General features: G+C 41.2%; 1 pseudogene; it reads left to right on the forward strand.

Moving 5' to 3' along the window:
• The first annotated feature begins 445 nt into the window (after positions 1–445).
• Positions 446–27,173, forward strand: LOC120045767 (annotated as a pseudogene).
• The last annotated feature ends 369 nt before the right edge of the window (positions 27,174–27,542 follow it).

Consider the following 27,542-nt stretch of genomic DNA (forward strand, 5'->3'; position numbering starts at 1 on the left):
GTGTTTGTAAACTTCTGACCCACCGGGAATGTGATGAAAGAAATAAAAGCTGAAATAAATCATTTTCTCTACTATTATTCTGACATTTCACATTCTTAAAATAAAGTGGTGATCTTTACTGACCTAAGACAGGGAATATTTACTCCGATTAAATGTCAGGAATTGTGAAAAACTGAGTTGAAATGTATTTGGCTAAGGTGTATGTAAACTTCCGACTTCAACTGTATGTGTATATGTACATATGTGCATATAAATTTATATATTTATTATTATTTACATGTATTTAATTTTGTATTTATACGCTGCTTTTTTTGTTAAGGAAGGGAGGTGTTTCAATAAGTATAGGGGGATAAAAGGATGTACCTGTTACATTCGTAATTTGTATATCTTTATAAGTCCAACAAAAATAATAAAAAATAATAATCCAGCTTCCTATACAGCAGCGATGGATGCCCTTGGGCAGCAGTGGGGCCTCCCACACAACCTGGCACTTGAGCAGATCGCCCACACGATGGATGCCGCTGACGTCCGCCTGGATGATCCAAAGGGTCTCCGCAGATTCTCCATCCTTGCCCGCTCGATGGTGAGTGTCCTGATCTCACAGACCTAGCGAATTGGCTCCAGATCGAGGCAGAGTGTCAGGGCAGGGCACAAGCGACCAGAGAGAGGTGTGAGCGTATGCCCACAGAAGATATGGGGCACTAACGTTCTCACGGAACCAACCAGAGTCCACCCTGGGGAAAGCCAGCCTCGCCACTTCGATATAAGTTTAAGGACTAGCTCCAGCCCTACTCAACTTACTCCAATGACCTAGACGAGGAGGAGCGCTGCACCAGATGTGACCGATAGCACTCAGCAGAGAAGTGCATCCTCAAGAAACTCTGCAACATCTGTGAGGGACGCCACCTCCACGTCCTTCACAAGATCTAAGTCAAGGAGACCATGACCAGTCACCATGTCACAGCCCCCAAAAACACAGCACGAATGGGACGGCTAAGCTGCAATGGCCAACTGCTCCTCGAGGTGGCCAACTGGTCCCACCCGTCTCATCACAGCCAAAATCGCAGGAGGCAGTGCTCCGTAACCCTAGGAGCACTGGAATGCAGCTGGCTAAAGGCCTTGCACAAACCTCCTCCTGCAGACCAGGAGCACTCAAGCCAAAGCAAGACGGCCACATGATCAAGACCAAGCCTTAGGACTACAAGGTACCTCGTCTAAGGAACATCGATCGGATCGTAGACACACCACTGGTCTGATTTAATAGGGGTCAGCCAGCTCATACCATAAAATGATTTAAAATATGTACTTTTATTTATTTGTACCTTTATTTAACTAGGCAAGTCAGTTAAAAACAAATTCTTATTTACAATGACGGCCTACATACAAACAGATACAGTATATTAGGTTACAGTCTTGCTATCTTTAGCTCAGAGCATGTGATCTACTGTAGGACTGGTGCAGCATGGCCATACACAGACACGTATAAGGCTTCTTTTATGGCTGCATCTGGAGGAACGGTTAAGCCTTGTGGTAAATCAGTGTGATTTTAAATGACAGTCCTGATTATAGGATTTATTAATAAAACTCATTTCTTTACTTTTCATTCGAGAAATGCTGTGTAGTGATGATAGGGAGGTCATTGACACACTGTGTGTAGGCCAGCGAAACAAAATCTACATTTTAATCAATTTTAAATCAGGGCTGCAACACAACGAAATGTCAAGCGGTGTCAATACTTTTTGAAGGCACTGTATGTCTTGAAAGAGTGACATCACATTGGGAACACTGCCTTCAAAAGCAATCAATGCAATGCAATTCTCCAAAAGTATTGGGACAGTGACTGAATGGTCCTTTGAGTCCAAGTTCTTTTAATTTGGAGGGGCAGCTGTTAAAACCCCTCTCCCCCTCAGCTAGAGTTGATTACATGTATGGCCAGTCTGCTGCATGAGGAGGGGCACTCTCTGCCTTGGAGGTGTGAAGTGTCTGTTTACAGGTCACGCCTCTGACCTCTCAAGGGACCTTCCACCCACTAATCAGCCCCCTTGACCTTGCCCACCTTGGCCTTGAGCCAATAGGAACTTTAGGCCGGGACTGATGTAATAGTCAGCCCATATCATACAATTATTTTAAATATGTACATAGAAACAGATACTGTATATTTAGTTACAGTCTTGCTATCTTTAGCTAAGAGCATGTGATCTGGTGCAACATGGCCATACACAGACACTTAGATGGCGTCTTTTATGGCTGCATCTGGAGGACGGTTAAGCCTTGTGGTAAATCAATGTGATTTCAAACGACAGTCCTGATGATAAGATTTATTAATCCTACATGGGGAGGCAGACATCTCTCCTGGTCTGTTGCCCTAACAACAAAAAAATGTGCCACTGTCCCAATACTTTTGGAGCTCACTGTAAGTTGCCATGAAGAGAGCCTTGACAGAAACAAGACAGATAAGGAGGTAAAGTATAAACCTACAATGGGGAGTCCCTTGACTTATTCCACATTTTGTTGCGTTACAGCCTGAATTCAAAATTGATTAAATATTTTTTTCTCAACCATCGACACACAGTACCCCATAATGAAAAAGTGAAAACAGATTTTTGGAAATTTTGGAAAATAAATATCTAATTTACATAAGTATTCACACCCATGAGTCAATACTTTGTAGAAGCACCTTTGGCAGTGATTACAAGAGTGTGTCTTTCTGGGTAAGTCTATTTAAGTGCTTTCCACAACTGGATTGTGCAACATTTCCCCTTTATTCCTTTTCAAAATTCATCAAGCTCTGTCAAATTGGTTGTTGATCATTGCTAGACAACCATTTCCAGGTCTTGCCATAGTTTTTCAAGTATATTTATGTCAAAATTCTAGCTCAGCCACTCAGGAACATTCACTGGTTAGTAACTCCAGTGTAGCTTTGCCCTTGTGTTTTAGGTTATTGTCCTTCTGAAAGGTGAATTCATCTCCCAGTGTCTGGTGCAAAGCAGACCGAACCAGGGTTCCCTCTAGGATTTTGCCTCTGCTTAGCTCCAAGCTCTTTATTTTTTATGCTGAAAAACTCCCCAATCCTTAACGATTACAAGCATACCCATAACACGATGCAGCCACCACTATGCTTGAAAAAATGGAGAGTGGTACTCAGTAATGTGTTCTATTGGATTTGCCCCAAACAAAATACTTTGTATTCAGAACAAAATGTTCATTGCTTTGACACATTTTTTGCAGTATTACTTTAGTGTCTTGTTTCAAACAGGATGTATGTTTTGGAATATTTGTTAGTCTGTACAGGATTCCTTCTTTTCACTCTGTCAATTAGGTTAGTATTGTGGAATAACTACAATGTTGTTGATCCGTCTTAATTTTTCTGTTATCACAGCCGTTAAACTCTGTAACTGAGCAGTTTCCTTCCTTTCCAGCAACTGAATTAGGAACGATGACTGCATCTTTGTAATGACTGTGTGCGTTGATACATCATCCAAAGTGTAATTAATAACTGCACCATCCTCAAAGAGATATTCAATGTCTGCTTTTTTTTTTTTACCCATCTACCAATAGGTGCCCTTATTTGCGAGGCATTGGAAAACCTCCCTGGTCTTTGTGGTTGAATCTGTGTTTGAAATTCACTGCTCGACTGAGGGACCTTACAGATAATTGTATTTGTAGGGCACAGAGACTAGGTAGTCATTCAAAATCATGTTAAACACGTATTGCACACAGAGTGAGTCCAAGCAACTTATTATGCAAAGTTTTTCTCCTGAACTTATTTAGGTTTGCCATTTCCCGAGACATTTGAGCATTTCCTTTTTTAATAATTATGACATTATGGGATATTGTGTGTAGGCCAGCGAAAAAAAATCAAAATTGTAATCAATTTTAAATCCAGGCTGTAACACAACAAAAAGTCAAGCGGTGTCAATACTTTTTGAAGGCACTGTATGTCTTGAAAGAGTGACATGATATTGGGAGAATGCCTTCAAAAGCAATCAATTCAATTCAATGCAATATGGCCCGAAAATGTAATAGTGGCAAGAGGTGGAATAACGATGTTTTTTGAGTGCCAACCTTTTCCTTTTCTGGTTTCAGGAAGTGCATTGCACAAGCCATGTTGAGGAAAACAAAATAAAGATGTACAGGAAACATGAGAGAGGATGATGAAGAGTTCATTTTGCCACCATAATGTTTTGCTACATTTAATTTGATATTTTAGCAGTAGCGATTATCCAGAGGGTTAAGTGCCTTGCAGAAGGGAATGTCAACAGATTTATCACATAGTTGGCTCAGGGATTCAACCCAGCAACCTTTCGGGTTACTGGCCCTATGCTCTTAAACACTAGGCTACCTGCCACCCTTTGCTCTCTCCCTATCTCTCTCCACTTACGTTGAAAGCAGACCTGTCAAGTTTTTGAGAGAGGAGTCGGGAAAGGGTGGGATGGGAAACTAGTTCAAATAGGAAGGGTTGGACTATATTTTTTGAAAAAGTACAGATGAAAGATCTTAATTTGAGCTAGTTTGCTACAGCAGGAAAATAATCCTGCAGCAACAGGAAAAATTAATTATTATATTGATTGTAATTAATGGACAGTTTTGTAGGGGTTGACACATTTTCATAATGGATATTTCTGACATTTCTAAATGGAAATCACTAACTTCAGAAGCCTTTTTAAACCTCAAATACATGACAAGATCCTACATCTGTAGAGACAGAAGGAGGATTAGATCATGATTTATAGCAAATTATATTGCAAGTTGGAAACGATAAAACCTTATATGCCGTCGTGATATCATATTAATGTGGATGGAGTAATGTAGATGAGGAAAAAGGTTAGAGGTGAAGTGGGGATATTTTTAACTGGGAGAAGGGGGAAGAGAGAGATCAGTGATAAAAAGAAAGAAATAGTCTTGTGGTTACCTAATAATGGAACGACACAGAAATGCAAGAACCCCCGAGGCATTGATAAGTAGTTTGAAGGACAAACGGGTAAAATATACACAGAGTAGATCATTCTGTATCCTGAGTAGCTAAAATGACAGGCAGAAAAGCTGCCCCAATGTATGTCAATTGTTTATGAATGATTATAAACTACGTAAATACTTGGTACAAATTGGTATTTCCTGTTTTTTTTTAAATTCTTTACGGCAGAAGTTTGTTACTAAACTGTAATGTATTTTCACATTTTCAGAGTATTCTCATACTGAAATAAACTGTTTGTATCTGTCCTTCAAAATGATATTATATTTAGAGTTTTTTTTTTCTGGTGAGCCTAATGTACAGGAACCCGTCAATCAGGGAGGGTGGTGGTTATTTGAGCTGAGCCGTCAAAGGTTAGCGGTTGAGTGAGGACGGGGCCAAGAAAGGTCTAAGATGGTGGCGGGGGTTCAGACATGGCAAGGGGATATCATATCTATCTTAAGGCCCAACCACCAGTAAATTCAGGGTGAAAAAGGATGGCTCTGGGAGAACGAGAGTAGATGGAAGGAGGTGAAAGTTTATGGGGGTTACAGTGGTCACTGTTTCATAGGTGACAGACAGTAGGTAGGACAGGGGTCTGGAAATCTTGGAAATGTGGCAATAGGCCTCCACAAAGATAAGGAGCTGTGGGAGCTTCTATACTTAGTAGTGCTTAGTGTGTGTCACATTTCAAGACTTCATAGACTGTCATTGAAGACTAACACAGTGTAAAACAGACAGCGATACGTGTCAAAGAAATACAGAGATTTTCTGTCAGAGGAAAAAGGTGGTAGAGCAGCGACGGCAGAAAGACAAGGCCAATCGTCCTGTCTTGATATCAACGTGGTGTCTTTAAAACTCATCTCCCTCTCACACTCTGGTTTTCTAGTCCCTCTCTCAGGTTACCGCCAGCGTTGTGATTTACGGTAACACTTAGTCAAAGTGGATGTTAAAAAGGAGGACGGATCGCTCCTCAGAGGAGAGGAAGCCAACCATATATTGAAATCCGCCATCACTAAATATAGTGCGTGAAGTTTTATGACAAGTTTGAAGTCATGACATACCCAAACGTTATTGGGTTACTAAGTGTCAGTCTAACTTCGATAGGTAGGAAAAGTTGGGATTCAAACGCCATGATGCTACCAAGCTTATTTTCGATATGTTGTCATCAGCTAAATGACATTATCATAAACAACAGTATATTTCTCAACTTTCCCGACAGTCCTGCCAAGTAACCAGGAAATGAAATCTTCCAAGACAGGCATTATTCCCAATGCGTGCCTTCCCTAGCATGCATTTGTGTATAAATCAAAGGTCTGGAGCGAAACCAGCTAGTAAATGTGGAACAAAAACAAATGAAAGTAAACCTTGAAAGAAAAGTTTTTTTTTGTTTTTCAGGACAGGTGCAGAAAATGTGTGAATATCGGTGAGGTATATGCTTTTGTATGAGCTGTAATATTTGGAAAAAACTGAGGAGCGATTACAATAAACGTACTTCTGGACACGTAACTAGTAGCCTGAATTGACATAAGTTTTGTGCCCACATATCAGATAGTAAATTATAGAGTAGATAGTGTTCCAATCCATTGGTTGTGATGTCAGCTCAATTTGTTACATTTCTAAGTCTCATACAAATACAATTTCCGGGTTTGTCATGGTATCAATATATTAGAGCTTATAGTCAACATTTTGTATGTTTTTTTTTACCTTTTGAGGGAACATATATCTGTAGGAAATCACAGAATGCGCCTTACACAGAACTGTACTATTCATAATTATTTAAATTATTTTTTACAAAACTTCCCCCTGATACTGTACAATTTATTTGATCAAACTTAACGACTGCTGAGTTTTCCATAGCAAAGCCATCACGTACGATCCTTTATGTCACATGTGCAAGAGCTTGCACTTTTAAACTTGCACACATCATCAGTTTCCTTAGGGCATGTGTAAGCTATACATCGCTTATGACTGCATCACCTGATTAGCTCATCTGATTCTGAACACATGCGTTTGGTCACCCTATAGTGTCATACACCAGTAGTAATTGTCTGGATCAAGTTCATGTTGTGTTGCAGTGACGAAACTGAGAGGGCAACGAGATTAGACCCCCTGTATGTGTAGTAATTTTTCTCCGCAAACTAGTCCATCAAACCACTTCTCTTGCACCTGGCATCTGTTCCTCTCTCCATCTTCTGACATGACATACCGTATGTACTAAGCTCCATTATTTTGTCCTCTCCAACCTAAGATATGCAGTACATTTTCACATCAGGTTGTTGCTAGCTGGAACCAAATTCCATGCAGTCTGGTTTAAGAAATGTACTGTAGCTTACTAACAGTATTATAAATGACATCGGTGTACACTGTTTGGAAATTGCTCTGGCGTTGAATGTATCTTCATTCATATTCCGTGCAGTACGTATTCATATTAGCTATGCATTTGCTCAAAACAATCACTTTAGAAACTGCTTAGTAAATTGACAACTCAATTTACTAAATTCGTGAGAAGACAACAATTATGACTTTCAAATAAACCATTTCTGCGAGGAATTTCGAGATACATCCCACTCCTTTCTCCATATTTAGACAGAGTTCTCTATGAAGTAGTCTTTACTAACAATAAAATAAGTCTATGGACATTGACGTAAATATATATCAGAATGCATGTTCAACACTGCAACAATATGTCTACAGTTACGCCACTTTTGCAAAACAAATGAACAATTAACTAAATATCTAACAACTATGTAAAAATCCTTTCACATTTTACAATTTAGCGCTTTACACCCTCACATCTTAGATATGCATCCTCTAACAGAAATACTTTCCACATACTGATTCAAATTAATGATCCTTCAGGTGCATACCTGCATCAGCGGCTTCAGGCATGACTATCCCAGTGGCTATCCCAGTGCCTTCTCGTCTCGGCTGGAAGTCTGACGGCTTGCTGTGCTTATTCCTTTTATTTATTTCTCTCTCTCTCTCTCTCTCTCTCTCTCTCTCTCTCTTTTTATTTATTTATTCAAAGCTCTCCTGGCACTTAAGTCACCCACCCACCAGGGAGGAAGGTAGGGAGAAGGGGAGAGAGAGAGAAAGGGAGAGGCTGTCACTTGAAACCAATGAGGATTCCAAGGAGACGAAGTGAGAGGCAAGAGTGATAAGGTGGGGGAGACAAGAGAGGGTGAGAAGGTGGAGAGAGTGGTGAAAGGGGTTTATTTGACCAGGAGATCGGTCGACGTATTAAACTTGTGGAATACTTGTCATGTTAGAGGGAAACTATGCTGTGAGCGTAGCAACATCTGCTGCTTTTCTATCACTTTGTCTTGCACCTCGTGTATGTCACCGCTGCCCCAATCATCACCTCTCACACTACCATTAAGGGCTCAGACACACCAATAGCGTTTGCTGGCCGAGAGTACTTAGCACCTCTGAACGTAATCTGCTAACCGAATGTGCACCAATTTAACATGTAAAATCAAATGAAAATGGCAGTTTGAGGTCTACTGTGGGTGGTCCCTAAAACACAGCGTGCTGAACGATCGTCAGATTAACGTTAGATCCACATTCGGTGCTATGTGTGCAAAGGGCCTGACCCATAGGCCAAATAAAGCACCTCTGGGTTATGCTCTTTGTTTTCTTTCCTTCTTCCATTTCTAGTTAGATTTATTTGTCATTATATTATATCACATTATATAAAGTGTAGTGGGGAGGCAGGTAGCCTAGTGGTTAGCGCGTTGGACTAGTAACCAAAAGGTTGCAAGATCGAATCCCTGAGCTGACAAGGTAAAAATCTGTCGTTCTGCCCCTGAACAAGGCAGTTAACCCACTGTTCCTAGGCCGTCATTGTAAATAAGAATGTGTTCTTAATTGACTTGCCTAGTTAAATAAAGGTTAAAAAAATTAAGTGTAGTATTTTAATGTACCATATTTATGTCAATGTAATAGGATACTTTTTCTTGACCTACATTTACATATCAGAGTTGGGGTTAAAGGTTTAAAACAATTGGGGGTAAAAGGAAAAAGTGATGAAATAAATAGCTTCTACTTTTCAGTTTATTAAGAAGTCATTGGCAATATACGGTATGCCTTTTTTCAATTACTACATTTGGAATTTCAGTTTACTTCCTGAATTGACGGCCTTCAATTCGAACTGACCCCAACCATGACACATACATGTACGTACTATATTCATTCATTTAGTTCCTATGTTTCATATCAGAGCTATTAATAGCCAGTGAATAAGTATACCCTAACAAGTGGCCGGATGACCCCCTCACCACTCCTCCCCCTGATTAAAAATAAACATTTTGTTTGTAAGACCATAAAGATTTAACAATATAGAATTCTTAATGACTTTCTCTTTCCCCCACTTTTTGTTGGCCCATCGACATGGAAAATTTAGCCAATCCAGTATTTCCTACTCATAATTTAATCCCCCTCCCCAGGCCTTTCTAAATGTACCAATAAGGCTCTCAGAAGCTATATACGCTATAATGGTCAACAGAGCCTGACCATACTGGATAGTGTGCCATTCTAGAGTTACACTATCTGACACTTTCCCCTGTCTCCTATTCACTGACATCTAGTGGTTTAAAAGCGGGTCTGAAGGAATGTCTTCATTACTGCTCGTCACCGCCTCTTCAGCTGTGACTCCTCAGCTAGCAGAATGCGACTGGCTTGACAGCTAGTGTCACCGTGGAGACAAGTCCCCTGCTGCTCAGCTCTCGCGTAAATCTGTGAAAGCGACGAGCACGCCGGCCCGGTGTGCCCACCGAGAGATATAGTTGCAGACAGGGCTGAAATGCACTGAGAGGAAGGGATAGAGAGAATGAGAGAGAGAGAAGAAAAGTGAGACAGAGGGAGGAACTTGATACCCTTTGTTCAACAGGCAGAGAGGTGGTGGGGTCACAATCAACTAACACCCCAAAGGTCCACACACTAACACAAACTTTCATTGCACAGCCAGATCCACATTTAATACACATGCGTTAACACGTTGCCTAAATGCATTGGTTTTAATCTGAGATTTGCACTAAAATGTGAGATATGTGCACAGAGTTTACATTTGGATTTGGCCCATTTCAGGACTTTTAAAAGAATGGCACTTAGCCATTGATTCTTGAAGAATATAACTTATGCATGAGCTTAGAACAACTGTCGTAACCCATCAGAACCCCAAATATAAGCTTGTTTTGTTTACTTCATTGATAGCAAACAATGTTCTTGTAAACAAATTCTGTATAGCCTCAAAACAACATATAATGTTTATCTCTGGATGGTCGGTCTTCGCATCCATAGCTCTGTTAATCAATCCGAGAGTGTTTACCAAAACAGGTGGCAGGGTTTCTGCTTCATTTTTCTTTGAATACTAGCTCTAAAATCTGGACAAACTGACTAGATTGGTATGTGTCTGAAGGGATGTACAGGACAAGATTTTCCTAAAGTGTTCGAGGATTTTATGTAACTAATGTATAGTATTTTTAAATAGTTTTCCCACATTCGTCATTTTAAAAATGGGAGAGGACAGAATTAGAACCAACATCTTGTCAGAATTTGAACTTTACATCATGAAACCAATATAGCCAAATAGACGGAAGACCACCTATGTTTAAATGTAATTTAAGAATAGATGTTGCTATGCAGTGAGAGAGGTAAAAGAGATTGAGTGGTGGCTGACACCATCACCGTTTGACTGATCTGACATTTAATAGCCTGTAAACACAGCCATTAAGTTTACAGTGTGAATTAAATGTAAAATCTTGCTATACTTCGTTTAACTGTCCCTATTAATCCGGTATTTTTTTTTTACTGGGTGACATAATTACCTAATAAATTCTTTGGAATTTCAAACATACTCTACAAAGAAAATGATATTTTCAAAATGATATTTTCAAAATGATATTTTCAAAATTAATACATTAAAAAAACAAGATGTCTTACACGTTGTAATGTAGCCATTACGGATGTGAATAATTTTGAGCAAGATTCTACCAACTTTTAGGGCAACATAACCCCCCTCGTGTTGGCCCATGTTGAGTCCATTGATTCCCGCAGTTGTGTCAAGTTCACCTGGTCAGTCTATAAAGTGTTCAATAGGATTTATTGGACTCCTCTGAGGTTGAACGGAATAGGTTTGATAGAATCCAACCTACGTTGGAGATGTCAGTCAGTTGCAGGTGATAGGATCCATATGTTCTGCAACTGTACCAGCTTGCATACCTTTTGGCAGAAGGAAATGGAAAATATTGGGGATATTCCGGGTACCACAATACTTGGAAATCCTGAATATCAGGATATTGATAGACTGAGAAGCTCGTGTTTAAACTGGCTAAAGGTTGCTCTAACCACAGCCAAAATAGTCATATTGAGACACCGGAGGGAGAAGAACCCTCCCTCGTATAAGGAATGGTACATAGCCTTAGCAGAAACGGCTTCATATGAAAGATTGATTTATAAAATTCATGGCAAACTCAATAACTTTTCTGACATCTGGGGACATTTTCTCTCCGAGATAGAAAGAGAAAACGATATGTAATGGCCTGGTCGACTACAGACATACTGTACATAGATAGATGACTGGTAGGGGTAGGGTCTTTTAATTACATTTTTTTTAAAAATCATTTTGTTGTAATAGCTGTTATGGAGATGGGGAGGGGGTTGTGGGTGAACAATTTAAAGTTGGTTTCCTTTTCTATCTTCTTTATTGTATTTATAGTCATGTCTGTCAAGTTATTGCTTAGTGTTAAATGGAATTCAATTGCATTGTTATATTGTGAAGGGAAACAATAAAAAGTGTAATTACAACAACAACAAAAAGAAAGAGCAGGTGTTCATACTGTTTTGTAAAGTCAGTGTATATCCTTTTTGTCAAAATTGCTCAAGCTCAGTAAATTTGGTAAATGTAATTTTGAGGGGATTTGGGAGCAAAATGTGAAGACTGTGCAAGGGGTGTGTAGACTTTCACTAGTGACCATAAGTATCAGGTATCTATTGTTACCACACAATAGGCCACCTTCCACCAAAAGTGTGTTTTTTGATCAGTTTAATAACATGCTTAGGGAATGTGATTTTGGGAAAGAGGTCATCTTAATGGGAGATTTTAACATTAATTATGAAGACAAGTGTTGTAGGAAAACCCTCAAACGGATCACTAATACCTTTGACCTTACACAGCTAGTTAAAGGGCCAACCAGGGTGACTTGTTGCTCTAAAACACAGATTGATTTGGTGTTCAGTAATAAACCAGAGAGAGTGACTAAATCATTCAATATGGTTACTGGGCTATCTGATCATAATCTGACACTTATAGCCAGAAAGCTGTCTAAGAGCAGGTTTAACCTCTCTACTGTTAGAAAGCCTGATCAACTAAGAATACCTAAGAGTGAATTAAGCTATTTTGAAAACGCAATTAAGGGAATTAACTGGAATGATCTCTTGTCCTATGCAGACGTGGAAGCTGATAGTCAAGTTTTTCTATCCACAATCCAGACTACATTAAATGGTTTCCTAAAGAAAATCAAATCCAAACCTGGCCAAAAGAGCACTCTTCCTTGGCTAAATGGAGAAATCTGGAAATTGATGAAAGAACGAGATTATTATCTAAAAATAGCCCTAAGATCCAAATTAGAGCATGACAGACGTAGGTTTACCATGTTGAGAAATAAGGTGATGAAAGAAATCAGACAGGCCAAGGCAAACTTTTTTATTAACATAATTGGTGAAGCAAAGGGAAATTCTAAACTGATCTGGGAGAATCTAAAAAAGTTAACAGGGAAAGACCATAGTAACACTGCAAAAAGACTAGAAATCATGGTGAATAACAATCTAACACAGGATGCAGTCGAAATAGCAATAGCCTTCAATTCCTACTTTATTGACTCTGTCAGGGTACTGACACAGAACCCCTCCACTGGTTTCTTGGGCTCAGTGCTAGTAAATGATGCTCAACCTGTCTTCATCATAAGGGAGGTTTCTGAGTCAAAGGTGGACAAGATGATTAGCTCACTAAAGAACTCTAAAGCCAAAGATGTGTTTGGGATGGACTCTACCTTTCTTAAAAACTACAAAGAGTCACTCATTGGCCCCATTACTAAGGTCACCAACACATCTATTGGTCTCGGGGTGTTTCCAAGGGTATGGAAGTCGGCCATAATAACGGCCATCTTTAAATCAGGCGACCCTGCTGACGTGAGTAACTACAGGCCCATTAGTATACTACCTGTGGTGTCAAAGGTTGTTGAAAAGTGTGTAGCAGAACAACTGATTGCCCACCTCAACAACAGCCCCTTCACATTACATTCCATGCAGTTTGGCTTCAGAGCGAAACACTCCACAGAAACGGCCAACTGCTTTCTTCTGGAAAATGTGAAGTCCAAGATGGACAAAGGGGGCGTTGTTGGGGCTGTGTTTCTGGACCTAAGGAAGGCTTTTGATACTGTTAACCATGAGATTCTCATCACAAAATTGTCCAAGTTCAACTTTTCCCCCGATGCCTTGAGATGGATGAAATCATACCTTGAAGGCAGAACTCAGTGTGTCAGAGTAAGCAATGAGCTGTCGCCCACTCTTAGCTATGATGTGGGCGTGCCCCAAGGGTCAATACTGGGGCCCCTCCTGTTCAGCCTGTACATTAATGATCTGCCTTCTGTCTGTACTGGGTCTGAAGTTCAAATGTATGCAGATGATACAGTGATATATGTGCATGCAAAGAGCAAACAACAAGCTGCACAAGAACTCACTACTGTAATGGTCCAGGTTACAAAGTGGCTCAGTGACTCGTGTTTGCATCTCAATGTGAAAAAAACTGTTTGCATGTTCTTCACAAAGAGGGCAACAGATGCTACTGAGCCAGATGTCTATGTGTCAGGGGAGAAGCTCCAGGTGGTATCTGATTTTAAGTACCTTGACATCATACTTGATTCCAACCTCTCTTTTAAAAAGCATGTGAAAAAGGTAATTCAAATAACCAAATTCAACCTAGCTAATTTCCGATTTATACGAAATTGTTTGACTACAGAGGTAGCAAAACTGTACTTCAAATCTATGATACTCCCCCACTTAACATACTGCTTGACTAGTTGGGCCCAAGCTTGCTGTACAACAGTAAGACCTATTCAGTCTGTCTATAAACAGGCTCTCAAAGTGCTTCATAGGAAGCCCAATAGCCATCATCACTGTCACATCCTCAGAAAGCATGAGCTCCTGAGTTGGGAAAATCTTGTGCAATACACCGATGCATGTCTTGTATTCAAGATCCTAAATGGCTTGGCTCCCCCTCCACTCAGTATTTTTGTTAAACAGAAAACCCAAACATATGGCAGCAGATCCACAAGGTCTGCCATGAGAGGTGACTGTGTAGTTCCCCTAAGGAAAAGCACCTTTAGTAAATCCGCTTTTTCTGTGAGAGCTTCCCATGTCTGGAATACACTGCCATCAGACACACATAACTGCACCACATATCACACTTTCACAAAATGCTTGAAGACATGGCTAAAGGTCAATCAGATTTGTGAACATGGTCCCTAGCTGTGTGTTGCCGCTTTCCATGTCTGTTGTCTGTAACTTGTGAGGTGTGGAAACACTTTGTTGCTTTTATGAATTTTGTCTTGCTGCTTTTTGTTCTATGTTGCTCTCTCTGTATGCTACGTCTTGCTTGTCCTATGTTGCTATGTCTGTATGCTATGTCTTGTTCTATGTTGCTATTGTCTATATTGTAATTGTTTTTAATAACCTGCCCAGGGACTGCGGTTGAAAATTAGCCGGCTGGCTAAAACCGGCACTTTTACTGAAACGTTGATTAATGTGCACTGTCCCTGTAAAAATAAACTCAAACTCAAACTCAAACTCAATGTTATGGTAAATGTAAGGTAAGTACTGTGTGAGAAACAAAAATGTTTTGAAAAGACACTAAAAGTATTGTTGTGTTGCATTTTAAATGCATTGGTATCCAAATCACTGCAATGAAAATGTAGGTACACTCCACATCAGTGATTCTTAAAACCTCTTAAGGATCAGATACTTTCTTCCAATTTTCACCTAAAATGACAAATCTAACTGCCTGTAGCTTAGGAACTGAAGCAAATATATGCATATGCTTGATACCATTTGAAAGGAAACACTTTGAAGTTTGTGGAAATGTGAAATGAATGTCGGAGAATATAACACATTAGATATGGTAAAAGATAATACAAAGAAAAAAACATATATTTTTTAAAATAGTATTTTTCCGTCATCTTTGAAATGCAAGAGAAAGGTCACAATGTATTATTGTTGGTTAATTGATACATTTTCAAGTTCATAACTGTGCACTCTCCTCAAACACTATCATGGTATTATTTCACTGTAATAGCTACTGTAAATTGCACAGTGCAGTTAGATTAACAAGAATTTAAGCTTTCTGCCCATTCAGATACGTCTATGTCCTGGGAAATGTTGTTGTTACTTACAAATTCATGCTAATTACATTAGCCTACGTTAGCTCAACCGTCCTGCGGGGGGGGGGAGACGACCAATCCTGTAGAGGTTAACCAAACCTAATACATTATGGTCTTATTCTTCGTAGTTTCCAGTCTAACTAGTCACGTTATCAGGTTTCAGGTATGACCCAGATGCAGACAGTGTCGAAGAAACAAACGTTTATTTCTAGTAGAGGGGTAGGCAAATGACAGGTCAAAGGCAGGCTGAGGTCAGTAATCCAGAGAGGGTGCAAAAGTTCCAGAACGGCAGGCAGTCTCAGGGTCAGGGCAGGCAGGGGTCAATAATCCAGTGAGGTGGGACAAGGTATAGAACGGCAGGTAGTCTCAGGGTCAGGGCAGGCAGGGGTCAATAATCCAGTGAGGTGGGACAAGGTATAGAACGGCAGGCAGGCTCAGGGTCAGGGCAGGCAGGGGTCAATAATCCAGTGAGGTGGGACAAGGTATAGAACGGCAGGCAGGCTCAGGGTAGGCAGAACGGTCAAAACCGGGAAAGACTAGAAAACAGGAGCAAGAACAGACAGGAGCAGGGGAACAAACGGCAGTAGGTTTCACAAAACAAAATGAACTGGCAACAGACAGAGAACACAGGTATAAATACACAGGGGATAATGGGGAAGATGGGCGACACCTGGAGGGGGGTGGAGACAAGCACAAAGACAGGTGAAACAGATCAGGGTGTGACACACAAGATTGTACAATCTCAAAAAATGGTTAAACTGTTTACGTCCTGCACATTCCCATCCACCTTATGCTTCAATACCAATTTTCCAGTTGCATAAAGTACCAGCCAAACGTTTGGACACACCTACTCTTTATTTTTACTATTTTCTACACTGTGGAATAATAGTAAAGACACCAAAACTATGAAATAACACATATGGAATCATGTAATAACCAAGAAAAGTGTTAAACAAATCATTATTCAAAGTAGCCACCCTTTGCCTTGATGACAGCTTTGCACACTCTTGGCATTCTCTCAACCAGCTTCGTGAGGTAGTCACCTGGAATGCATTTCAAATAACAGCTGTGCCTTGTTAAAAAGATAATTTGTGGAATTTCTTTCCTTCTTAATGCGTTTGAGCCAATCAGTTGTGTTATGACAAGGTAGGGGTGGTATACAGAAGATAGCCCTATTTTGTGAAATACCGAGTCCATATTACTTTAAGAAATAAAGGTCAGTCAAAACGGAACCTTTCAAGAACTTTTACTGTTTCTTCAAATGCAGTCGCAAAAACCATCAAGCGCTATGATGAAACTGGCTCTCATGAGGACTGCCACAGGAAAGAAAGACAGAGTTATCTCTGCTGCAGAGGATAAGTTCATTAGAGTTACCAGCCTCAGAAATTGCAGCCCAAATAAATGCTTCAGAGTTCAAGTAACAGACACATCTGAACATCAACTGTTCAGAGGAGACTGCGTGAATCAGGCCTTCATTGTGGAATTGCTGCAAAGAAACCACTACTAAAGGACACCAATAAGAAGAGACTTGCTAGGGCCAAAAATCACAAGCAATGGACATTAGACTGGTGGAAATATGTCCTTTGGTCTGATGAGTCTAAATTTGAGATTTTTGGTACCAACCACAGTGTCTTTGTGAGACGCAGAGTAGCCATCCCATCTGGTTTGCGCTTAGTCAGACTATCATTTGTTTTTCAACAGGACAACGACCGAAAACACACCTCCAGGCTGTGTAAGGGTTATTTGACCAATAAGGAGAGTAATGGAGTGCTGCATCAGATGACCTGGCCTCCACAATCACCCGACCTCAACCCAATTGAGATGGTTTGGGATGAGGTGGACCGCAGAGTAAAGGAAAAGCAGCCAACAAGTGCTCAGCATTTGTTGGAACTCCTTCAAGACTGTTGGAAAAGCATTACTCATGAAGATGGTTGAGAGAGTGCCAAGAGTGTTCAAAGCTGTCATCAAGGCAAAGGGTGGCTACTTTGAAGAATCTCAAATCAAAACACTTTCTTGGTTACTACATGATTCCATACGTGTTATTTCATAGTTTTGATGTCTTCACTGTTATTCTACAATGTAGAAAATGGTAAAAAAAAAAGAAAAACACTTGAATGAGTAGGTGTGTCCAAACTTTTGACAAGTGACATTAATAAGGGATCCTAGTGTAACGGCTGTTGGAAGGAGAGGACCAAGGTGCAGCGTCGTACGTGTCCATATTTATTTAATGAACACTGAAATAACAAAAATAACAAAGAGAATGACCGAAACAGTTCTGAAAGGTGCAAACACAAAACAGGAAACAACTACCCACAAAACACAGGTGGGATGAGGCTACCTAAGTATGGTTCTCAATCAGAGACAACGATAGACAGCTGCCTCTGATTGAGAACCACACTCGGCCAAACACATAGAAATATAAAACATAAAACAAAAACATAGAATGCCCACCCCAACTCACGCCCTGACCAAACCAAAATAGAGACATAACAAAGGAACTAAGGTCAGGGCGTGACACCTAGCTTTCACCTGGATTCACCTGGTCAGTCTATGTCATGGAAAGAGCAGATGTTCTTAATGTTTTGTACACTCAGTGTATATGAACCATACAGGTTTATTGAAGAACACATTTTTAATTAACGTCCATAGTGTATGTTTCATGAAAACACATTTAAAGACTGATGCCTATTTAGAAATGTTGAGGACAGCATTTTCAGAACGCTTTATTTTCTAACGTTTTCAGTTGAGTCCTGTTCCAGACACAATGTTCTGTCCCACTGTATCATATTGCTCCAAACATCTTTTCCATCTTCAAACATCCACAAAGTTGATTATGTTGATGGCGTTGTTGATTAAGCTGCTGTCAGACACATCACGTTCCCGAAACATACTAATATTCTGTTCCAGTTCTATAGTATCTCTTTTATGCTAACCATCTCCATCATCAATCACCTTCTCCTCAACCTCTCCTTTCAGCTCTGTCTGAGCGGGTCTTACTGGGTCTTACTCCAGTTCACCCCTCTCTGAAATTCCAATCTATTTCCCAAAGATTTTAATGGAAGTGCAAAGTCTTGCTCTGGTGTGGTTACAGAAACACAAAAACGGCTTGAACTGAAAAGGTCCCAGAAGTCTCATAACTGTATCTGGTTATAAGACTTAGTATCAAGTACTGTTAAGTTAAAGTGGTTACCTATGCTCAGACCATCCATGGAAAGGTGTCTTACAAACAAGTCCTCAACGTAGGTCAAGTTCCTCAAGTTCATCAATGAACTTCTTCATGTGGCGTCACCTCACACCTTGGTTGGCAACGTTAGATTTTCTGTATATCTCTTTCCCCCCATCCACCAGTAGTGTTGACACATCAGTGTGATGCCCCAGCCACTGAATCTCACATTACAATGTGTCCATGTGTAACAGTATAACTTTACGTCCGTCCCCTCGCCCCGACACGGGCGCGAACCAGGGACCCTCTGCACACATCAACAACGGTCACCCACGAAGCGTCGTTACCCATCGCTCCACAAAGGCCACGGCCCTTGCAGAGCAAGGTGCAACATTACTTCTAGGTATCAGAGCAAGTGACGTAACTGATTGAAACGCTAGTAGCGCGTACCCGCTAACTAGCTAGCCATTTCACATCCGTTACACTCACCCCCCTTTCAACCTCCTCCTTTTCCGCAGCAACCAGTGATCCGGGTCAACAGCATCAATGTAACAGTATAACTTTACGTCCGTCCCCTCGCCCCGACCCGGGCGCGAACCAGGGACCTTCTGCACACATCAACAACGGTCGCCCACGAAGCATCGTTACCCATCGCTCCACAAAGGCCACGGCCCTTGCAGAGCAAGGTGCAACATTAGCGCGTACCCGCTAACTAGCTAGCCATTTCACATCCGTTACACATGTCCTAGTTTTTTTTTATTGAGTTGCTTTACACGATTAAGGTTACAGGAGTTTCAAATGTCCTAGCTAACCTCATCCACTCAACTTTATTTCGATCCAGACACCCCCAAATGCCCCCACCTCTTCTTCTCCGAGGGTGTAAAAGTCTACCCCCTTAACGGCACGTAGCATCTATTTCTCAATGCCAGAAATGCATATAATAGTCAATTAGAGCACCCCAAGAAAACCTTCCCAAATTACAAACTCTGAAATACATTTTTATATTACTGTAATATTGTTCTAAAAGTTGGGTTTGAGGTTTTCTCCAAATCAGCTCTAACTTCGGAAAACAATCCCACAACGCCCCATAGTCAGCGAGGAAATATAAATACATGCTCACCCTTCATATACTCAAAAAACGAAACAAATCTTGTTGGTTAGTAGTATGGAGCTAGCTAGCAATTGCATTTGTATTCATCAAGATGGCCAAGCTTTGTGTGATAGCAGGGTGTAGCAACACTTGTTATGCAAATGTGAGTATGCCTATATGGTCACGCAAATTAAACACTTCCTAAAAAGTGAGATACATTTGTGAGAAAGAGGTGGGGAAAATTGGGCAATCTGCGGGGCACATTTCATCCTCGAGAACTTCCACGGCTATCAACAATGAAAGGAGGGCTTCAGCAAAACACTGCTGTCCATACCAACAACGTGGCTTATAAAGTATCACAAACAAACAGCAGCACCAGCAGAGACAAAGCATTAACAGGGCTTCACCTGTTATGCTAACGTTAGCTAGCTATAGAGCTACCACATTAGGCTCACGTCTTCCATCTAAATAACACTGATTGAAGCTAAAGTAACACACACGCTTTGGCCATGTATTCGATTGTGGATCTGCTGGCATTTTGGAGAAAGTAGCCAGGTATTCTTAAAAGGGGTGGATTTTGCTCAATGGGATAGTTCATTTCGGGAGCTTGCCGCATGAGATGTGTTTTGGGAGCCGCTGGCTGTCTGCGCACTCTGTGTGGATGGTGCCGGGGGAGTTTTCTATAGAGCAGCGTTTCTTAATGTATGGGTCGGACCTGTTAATGGTGGGTCGTGACGTAAATGTATAATTATTTCATTAATATGTATAATTATTTAATTAATTGATTTGGCCAAGTGCAACTGCGAACTCGGTTCAGTGCGCTCTCTGCTTAGCAGCGGGCTCTGCTCAGTTTGGCAGCTGCGCGATAGGTAGAGGGAGATGCCCGTGTCGTTTTATCGGATCTTTTTTTCTGCAGTTATCTTGAAGATCACTCCGCGACCCACACCCTGCAGCGATGTCGTTCAAGCCACTGACTTGTTATTCCCACTCGCCATCATGAAATGGACTCATGCTAGCCACAAGTTCTGACTGAGCTCAATCGTCATGAAATGCAAATACAGTGATGACTTTTTGTCTCTTTCAATGTGTAACTCTGTGTTGTTGTACGTGTCGAACTGCTGTGCTTTATCTTGGCCAGGTCGCAGTTGTAAATGAGAACTTGTTCTCAACTAGCCTACCTGGTTAAATAAAGGTTTAAAAAAATAAAATAGATGTAATGGCTCTCGTTGGTGGTATGAAGAGTGGACCAAGGCGCAGCGTGGTAAGTGTTCATGATACTTTTATTTCAAAAAACACTAAAACAAAGTAACAAACGTGAAAACGAACGTGCACAGTTCTGGCAGGCAGAAACACAAAACAGAAAACAAGATCCCACAACCTAATGGTGGGAAAAAGGGCTGCCTAAGTATGATCCCCAATCAGAGACGACGATAGACAGCTGCCTCTGATTGGGAACCACACTCGGCCAAAAACAAAGAGACAGAAAACATAGAATGCCCACCCAAATCACAGGGCGTGACAATAGAAAAACCCTAATGACCCACACCTGAAATTAACCAATGGATTTCATTAAAAAAAGATCCAGATGCTGGGTCAACCAAACTGATGGTTATAAAAACAACAACTAATGCTTAAATTTACCCATGTTTGGGTAATCCTAACAAACCAACTGGGTCAAGATAACCCAGCATGTGTTCTGTCCTATATTTAGGTTGTTTTTAACGCAGCATTTTTTAGAGCATGGCTTAATTTCTGTATTGTGTCCTTTACTTGCTTGTTTCTTTGCAGTCTTGCCAGATTTAGTTGTTTTCCTAACTGTAAAGATGAAGGTAAGGGAAAAAAATATGGACACTTCACGGCTAGGAAACTTTTATAAGAACATTCCATATGTTAGGCTATGACCAAGGACACAAATAGAGACTGATTTGAAGAGGGCACGACAAAACCTATTCCCCCTCAGGAGACTGAAAAGATCTGGCATGGGTCCTCAGATCCTCAAAAGGTTCTACAGCTGCACTATGGAGAGCATCCTGACTGGTTGCATCACTGCCTGGTATGGCAACTGCTCGGCCTCCAACCGCAAGGCACTACAGAGAGTAGTGCGTATGGCCCAGTACATCACTGGGGCAAAGCTACCTGCCATCCAGGACCTCTATACCAGGCGGTGTCAGAGGAAGAGCCTAAAAATTGTCAAAGACTCCAGCCACCCTGGTCATAGACTGTTCTCTCTGCTACAACACTGTTGTACGGTACCGGAGCGCCATGTCTAGGTCCAAGAGGCTTCTAAACAGCTTCTTCTACCCCCAAGCCATGGCATATCAAGAAGCTGATTAAACAGCTTGCTCATTACAGAACAAGGTGGACCTTGCAATTGGCATGCTGATTGCCGGAATGTCCACCAGAGCGGTTGCCAAAGAATTTAATGTTAATTTCTCTACCATAAGCAGCCTCCAATGTTGTTTTAGAGATTTTGGCAGTATGTCCAACCGTCCTCACAGCCGCAGACAACGTGTAACCACGCCATCCCATCACCTCCACATCCGGCTTCTTCACCTGCAGGATCGTCTGAGACCAGGCATCCAGACAGCTGATGAAACTGTGCGTTTGCACAATCGAAGAATTTTGGCACAAGCTGTCAGAAACCGTCTCTGCATGCTCGTCGTTATCACCAGGGTCTTGACCTGACGGCAGTTCGGCGAATGCTCATCTTTGAGGCCACTGGCACGCTGGAGAAGTGTGCTCTTCACGGATGAATCTCAGTTTCAACTGTGCCGGGCAGATGGCAGACAGCGTATATGGCGTCATGTGGGTGAGTGGTTTGCTTTTGTCACGTTGTGAACAGAGTGCCCCATGGTGGCGGTGGGGTTATGGTATGGGCAGGCATAAGCTACGGACAACGAACATAATTGCATTTTATCGATGGCAATTTGAATGCACAGAGACACAGAGACAAGATACTGAGGCTCATTGTCATGCCATTCATCCACTGCCATCACCTCATGTTTCAGCATGATAATGCATGGCCCTATGTTGCAAGAATCTGTACACAATTCCTGGAAGCTGAAAATGTCCGAGTTCTTCCATGGCCTGCATACTCACCAGACGTCAGCCATTGAGTATGTTTGGGATGCTCGGGATCGACGAGCCGTACGACAGCATGCTACAGTTCCCGCCAATATCCAGCAACTTTGCAGACATTAAAGAGGAGTGGGACAACATTCCAATGGCCATAATCAACAGCCTGATCAACTCTATGTGAAGGAGATGTGTCGCGCTGCATGAAGCAAATGGTGGTCACACCAGATACAGACTTGTTTTCTGATCCACATCCCTACCTTTTTCTTAAGGTATCTGTGACCAAAAGATGCATATCTGTATTCCCAGTCATGTGAAATCCATAGAGTAGGCCCTAATGAATTTACTTTAAATGTACTGATTTGAACTGTAACTCAGTAAAATCGTTGAAATTGTTGCATGTTGGGTTTATATTTTTGTTCAGTGTACATGTGGAAAAAAGTATTTGAGTGAACATGATCAAGCCAGCAGCAAATGAAACAGAAAGTGAATTCTCTCCTCCCTCTCTGTCACAAACGCCTGGAGTGGTGGGTGCAGAGTCAATTGCAGAGAGCTGAGGATACTGGGGAAAACCGTCTTTATTTGGATTCCCAAACGAACGCCCAAAACCATAGGCGAAAAATAGACCGAAAAAATGTCCGACCCAACACAGGGCACAAACAGACAGGAACACAAACATGCACACCCTGACTAACAGAAAACAATCCCACACAAACATAGGTGGGCCTAACAGGCTAACTAGACATAAATCAAGAAACACAATAAGAGACAAGTGCAACCAATAAGACCAAACAAACAGAAAAGGAAAAAGGGATCGGTGGCGGCTAGTAGACCGGCGACGACGACCACCGAGCGCCGCCCGAACAGGCAGGGGAGCCACCTTCGGTGGGAGTCGTGACACTCTCTCCCGGGTTTTATCTGATATTTAATATTCCATACCAGTGACAGACTTGGCTATGTTATCAACATATGGCAGTACACAAACAAAACCTAGCTCACTCATTTTACCAGCTAGAAAATAACAGCCACAAATTAATTCAGAAACAGAGGAAGAGGATAGCTAGCTATAGCAAGCTAACGTTAGCTGATACCTCTTTAACAACATTGATTCTAAGAACTTCTCCAAAATGACCACAGATCTGTGATCAGATCCATGACCAAAGCGTTACATTTCAATTTAGCCCGCAGGAAGGCTCTATATCAGGGGTTCTTAAACCTTTTCAGCTTGGGACCCAAATGAGAAATTCTGTGTTTTCCTGGGACCCAAGCGTAGGAAAATATGCAACTATTCGTAAATATCAATGCATTTCATTGCCCTTATGCCTAAAAAAAAAGCAATATAGACAAACACAAATAATTAAATACCCATAAATATCTTTTCATGTTTATTTTTCCCCATTAAAAACACTCTGACATACCTGTCTAGGTTGGAACTGTTGCTGTTAAAATACAAGAAATAATTTCATTCTGAACTGGAACAAATTTATTGATTTATACATCACACAGAATGTATAACTGAACACACACACACACATAGGCTTTTTGATCGTGCAACCCTAAGTAACAGTACAGATAAAAAATTACTGTATAAATTATTGTTGATAGAAAGTCTGGGTTGGAACTGTTGCTGTTAAAATACCATTTTTTATTCTGAATTGGAATAAACGGATTGATCACATCACACAGATGTAGACCAGAAAACAGACACATACACACAGTCCTAATGAGAGGTGTGTGGCTGGTTGAAGTTTCCAACAAGCATGTCTATTCTGGGCTCAGTTTTTAACAGTGCAACACTGAGGTGATGCTCAGCATTGACACTGTTTCTGTACTTGAGAACCCTGACTTGCATAGGTATGTGGTGCCAAACTGGATCAGAACATCTACTGTTTTCTCAGTCATGGAGGAGACCGCTTCCTGCTGCAGATGAGCAACCCAGAACTGTGTGAGTGTTTGCTTCAAAAAGCATCTTGCATCAATCAGTTTATTCCAGTTCAGAATAAAAATGATTACTTGTAACAGCAACAGTTCCAACCTAGACTTGTTTTCAACAATCATTTCTACAGTAAAATGTACAGTAAGCCTGCATTATTCATCTTCATCTGTACTGTTTCCTAGGGTTGCACTCTCAGTAGCTAGTTAGCTTGCTTTGGCTAACGTTAGCTGTTAGCTGTGTAACGTTACAAGGCCAGGGGATTGTTTGAAAGAGAAACTCACATCTACTACTATAAGAGATAGTACTCCCTTATTTCTGCTTATCATCACCTGTTATAAAAGGACAACAATGCCTTGTTAGTTGACTTACTTTCCCACTTTCGAAGCACTGTTTCCTGAAGCATTCTGCCCTGTTCTGAAAGAACTCCCTGGGTTTACCGACATGTTGTGCCTGGATGTTTGATCAGGACATGTCTTTTTATTAATTTGTTCATTTTGAGAGACTTATTACTAAGCACTTCCCCACACAAAACACATTTTTATTTATTTTATTTAACTAGGCAAGTCAGTTAAGAACAAATTCTTATTTACAATGACGGCCTATCACAAGGAAAAAGACCTCCTGCGGGGACGGGGGCTGGGATTTAAAAAAATTATATTTAAAAATAAATAACATGTAAATATAGGACAAAACACACATCACGACAAGAGAGACAACACTACATAAAGAGAGACCTAAGACAACACAGCATGGTAGCAACACAACATGGTAGCAGCACAAAACATGGTACAAACATTATTGGGCACAGACAACAGCACAAAGGGCAGGAAGGTAGAGACAACAATACATCACGCAAAGCAGCCACAACTGTCAGTAAGAGTGTCCATGATTGAGTCTTTGAATGGAGAGATTGAGATAAAACTGTCCAGTTTGAGTGTTTGTTGCAGCTCGTTCCAGTCGCTAACTGCAGCGAACTGAAAAGAGGAGCGACTCAGGGATGTGTGTGCCTTGGGGACCTTTAACAGAATGTGACTGGCAGAACGGGTGTTGTATGTGGAGGATGAGGGCTGCAGTAGATATCTCAGATAGGGGGGAGTGAGGCCTAAGAGGGTTTTTAAGTAAGCATCAACCAGTTGTGTGGCTTTGAGAATTATTTTTGCCCACCCACAAGAGTAAATGTCATTCCTGTTCATCATGTTAAGTTTGTACTCCGCAAAGTTCAATTTTCCTTGAATATTTTTGCACATTATAATATATACATCTATGACATTATTATTTACCTATCCCAACATTGAGCTATGCATAGGCTCTTGAGAAACTCATACACTTGTGTAAGCCAAATTAAAGTTTCAATAGTGTCAGTGTTCAACCATAACATGTGCTAACAACAGAACAGATTAACCGGAATTACATTTACACTCACGGGTGGTCAAAACGAACGATCTGAAAGCCACGCCCCTACTAAGCTACACCTCCAGTTTTATAATCTGACCCGCTGGGTCATATCTCAATAACCCAGCACCCAGCATCAATAACCCAGCAGTTAAGAAAACAATCCAACTAAGTGACCCCCAACCCAGCATTTATCAGTGTAGAACAGATATTAATTTTGATTAGTATAATGAGTAAATGTGTTACACATTGATGCCAAATTCCTCTTATTCCTGTTTGACACTTTCTCTTCTCTCTCCCTCTAGTCACAGAGAAAGCACCCGTCTATGACACCCAATGTTCCAGAGCCAACATGCCGCGCTTCTATAATAATCTATAATATGAATGTATTTGCCCAATTTTTCTTTCATCTAGACTGGATCAACCTGTCTCTGGATGACAAGACAGCCAATAGGATGCTGTGGATTTCTGAGGACGGGGCCAAGGTGTCTCGTAGAGGAGATGATACCATGTGAACCGTCCTGGACAGTCCAAAAAGATATGAATACTCCCCTCAGGTAACTATTTCTTCCTAAAGCACATGGGTTTTCTCACAATGCTCGTGCTGCAGTATAATGCACATATTATAGCACATGAATACACGTTTGCATAATGTTATTTTTTATATTACCCTTATCACGAACAGCACTGTTGTCTTATCTATCATCGTACCTATCTTCCTCTCTTAGAGGGTATTTGGGGCTTTAGGGGCTACTGGGAGGTGATGGGTGGTCATCGGCACCACATATGAAGGAGCAGGGAGGCGAGGAGGGTCAATGCTGGGACGCCCAGTGGCCTGGGGAAGAATGAGGAATTCTGGCGCTTGGGTTGGTCCGGCTCTTGCTACCAGGTGTGGTTCAAAGCGAGGAACAAGGACATCTGGGACATCCCACAGTGCTCCACCTTTGGTGTGTATGTCGACCAGCTTGCCGGCGTCATGAGCTACTACCTTGTGGAAGAAGGGAAAGAGGGAGAGGAGAAGGAGGTGAAAGCTGCTTAATAGACTTGAGGGCCCTATTAAGTCGAAGATTCTGCCAGGGTTCTGGGTTGGGGTGCAGTCTTCCTGCATGATCCTGAAGAAACCAGAATAATTTTCTGAGGGGGAAGTTGATTATTAATACGTTTTATAAAATGACAGGGGGTAGTCACGCTAAATGTTACATATGTGATATCTTGTATTACACAGGTGAAAGGTTTAAACAAAGAAAAGGAGAATATAAGGTGTTTTGAAAAGACCCTACACTCTAGAAAAGGGACATAAAAGCTATGGGAAAACAAGGATTGGAGGATGAGTTTATACAGGAGAAGAAAAGCTGGTCTTGAGTTAGATTTGTAGTCACGAATTGGGGAATAACTTAGCTCAGCATTTCCCAACTCGGTCGTCGGGACCCCAAGGGGTGTACATTTAGGTTTTTGCTCTTGCCCTACACAGCTAAATAATTAACTCATCAAGTTTAGAT

The sequence above is a fragment of the Salvelinus namaycush genome, chromosome 4, assembly GCF_016432855.1.
Source record: "Salvelinus namaycush isolate Seneca chromosome 4, SaNama_1.0, whole genome shotgun sequence".
NCBI classification, from domain to species: Eukaryota; Metazoa; Chordata; class Actinopteri; order Salmoniformes; family Salmonidae; genus Salvelinus; species Salvelinus namaycush.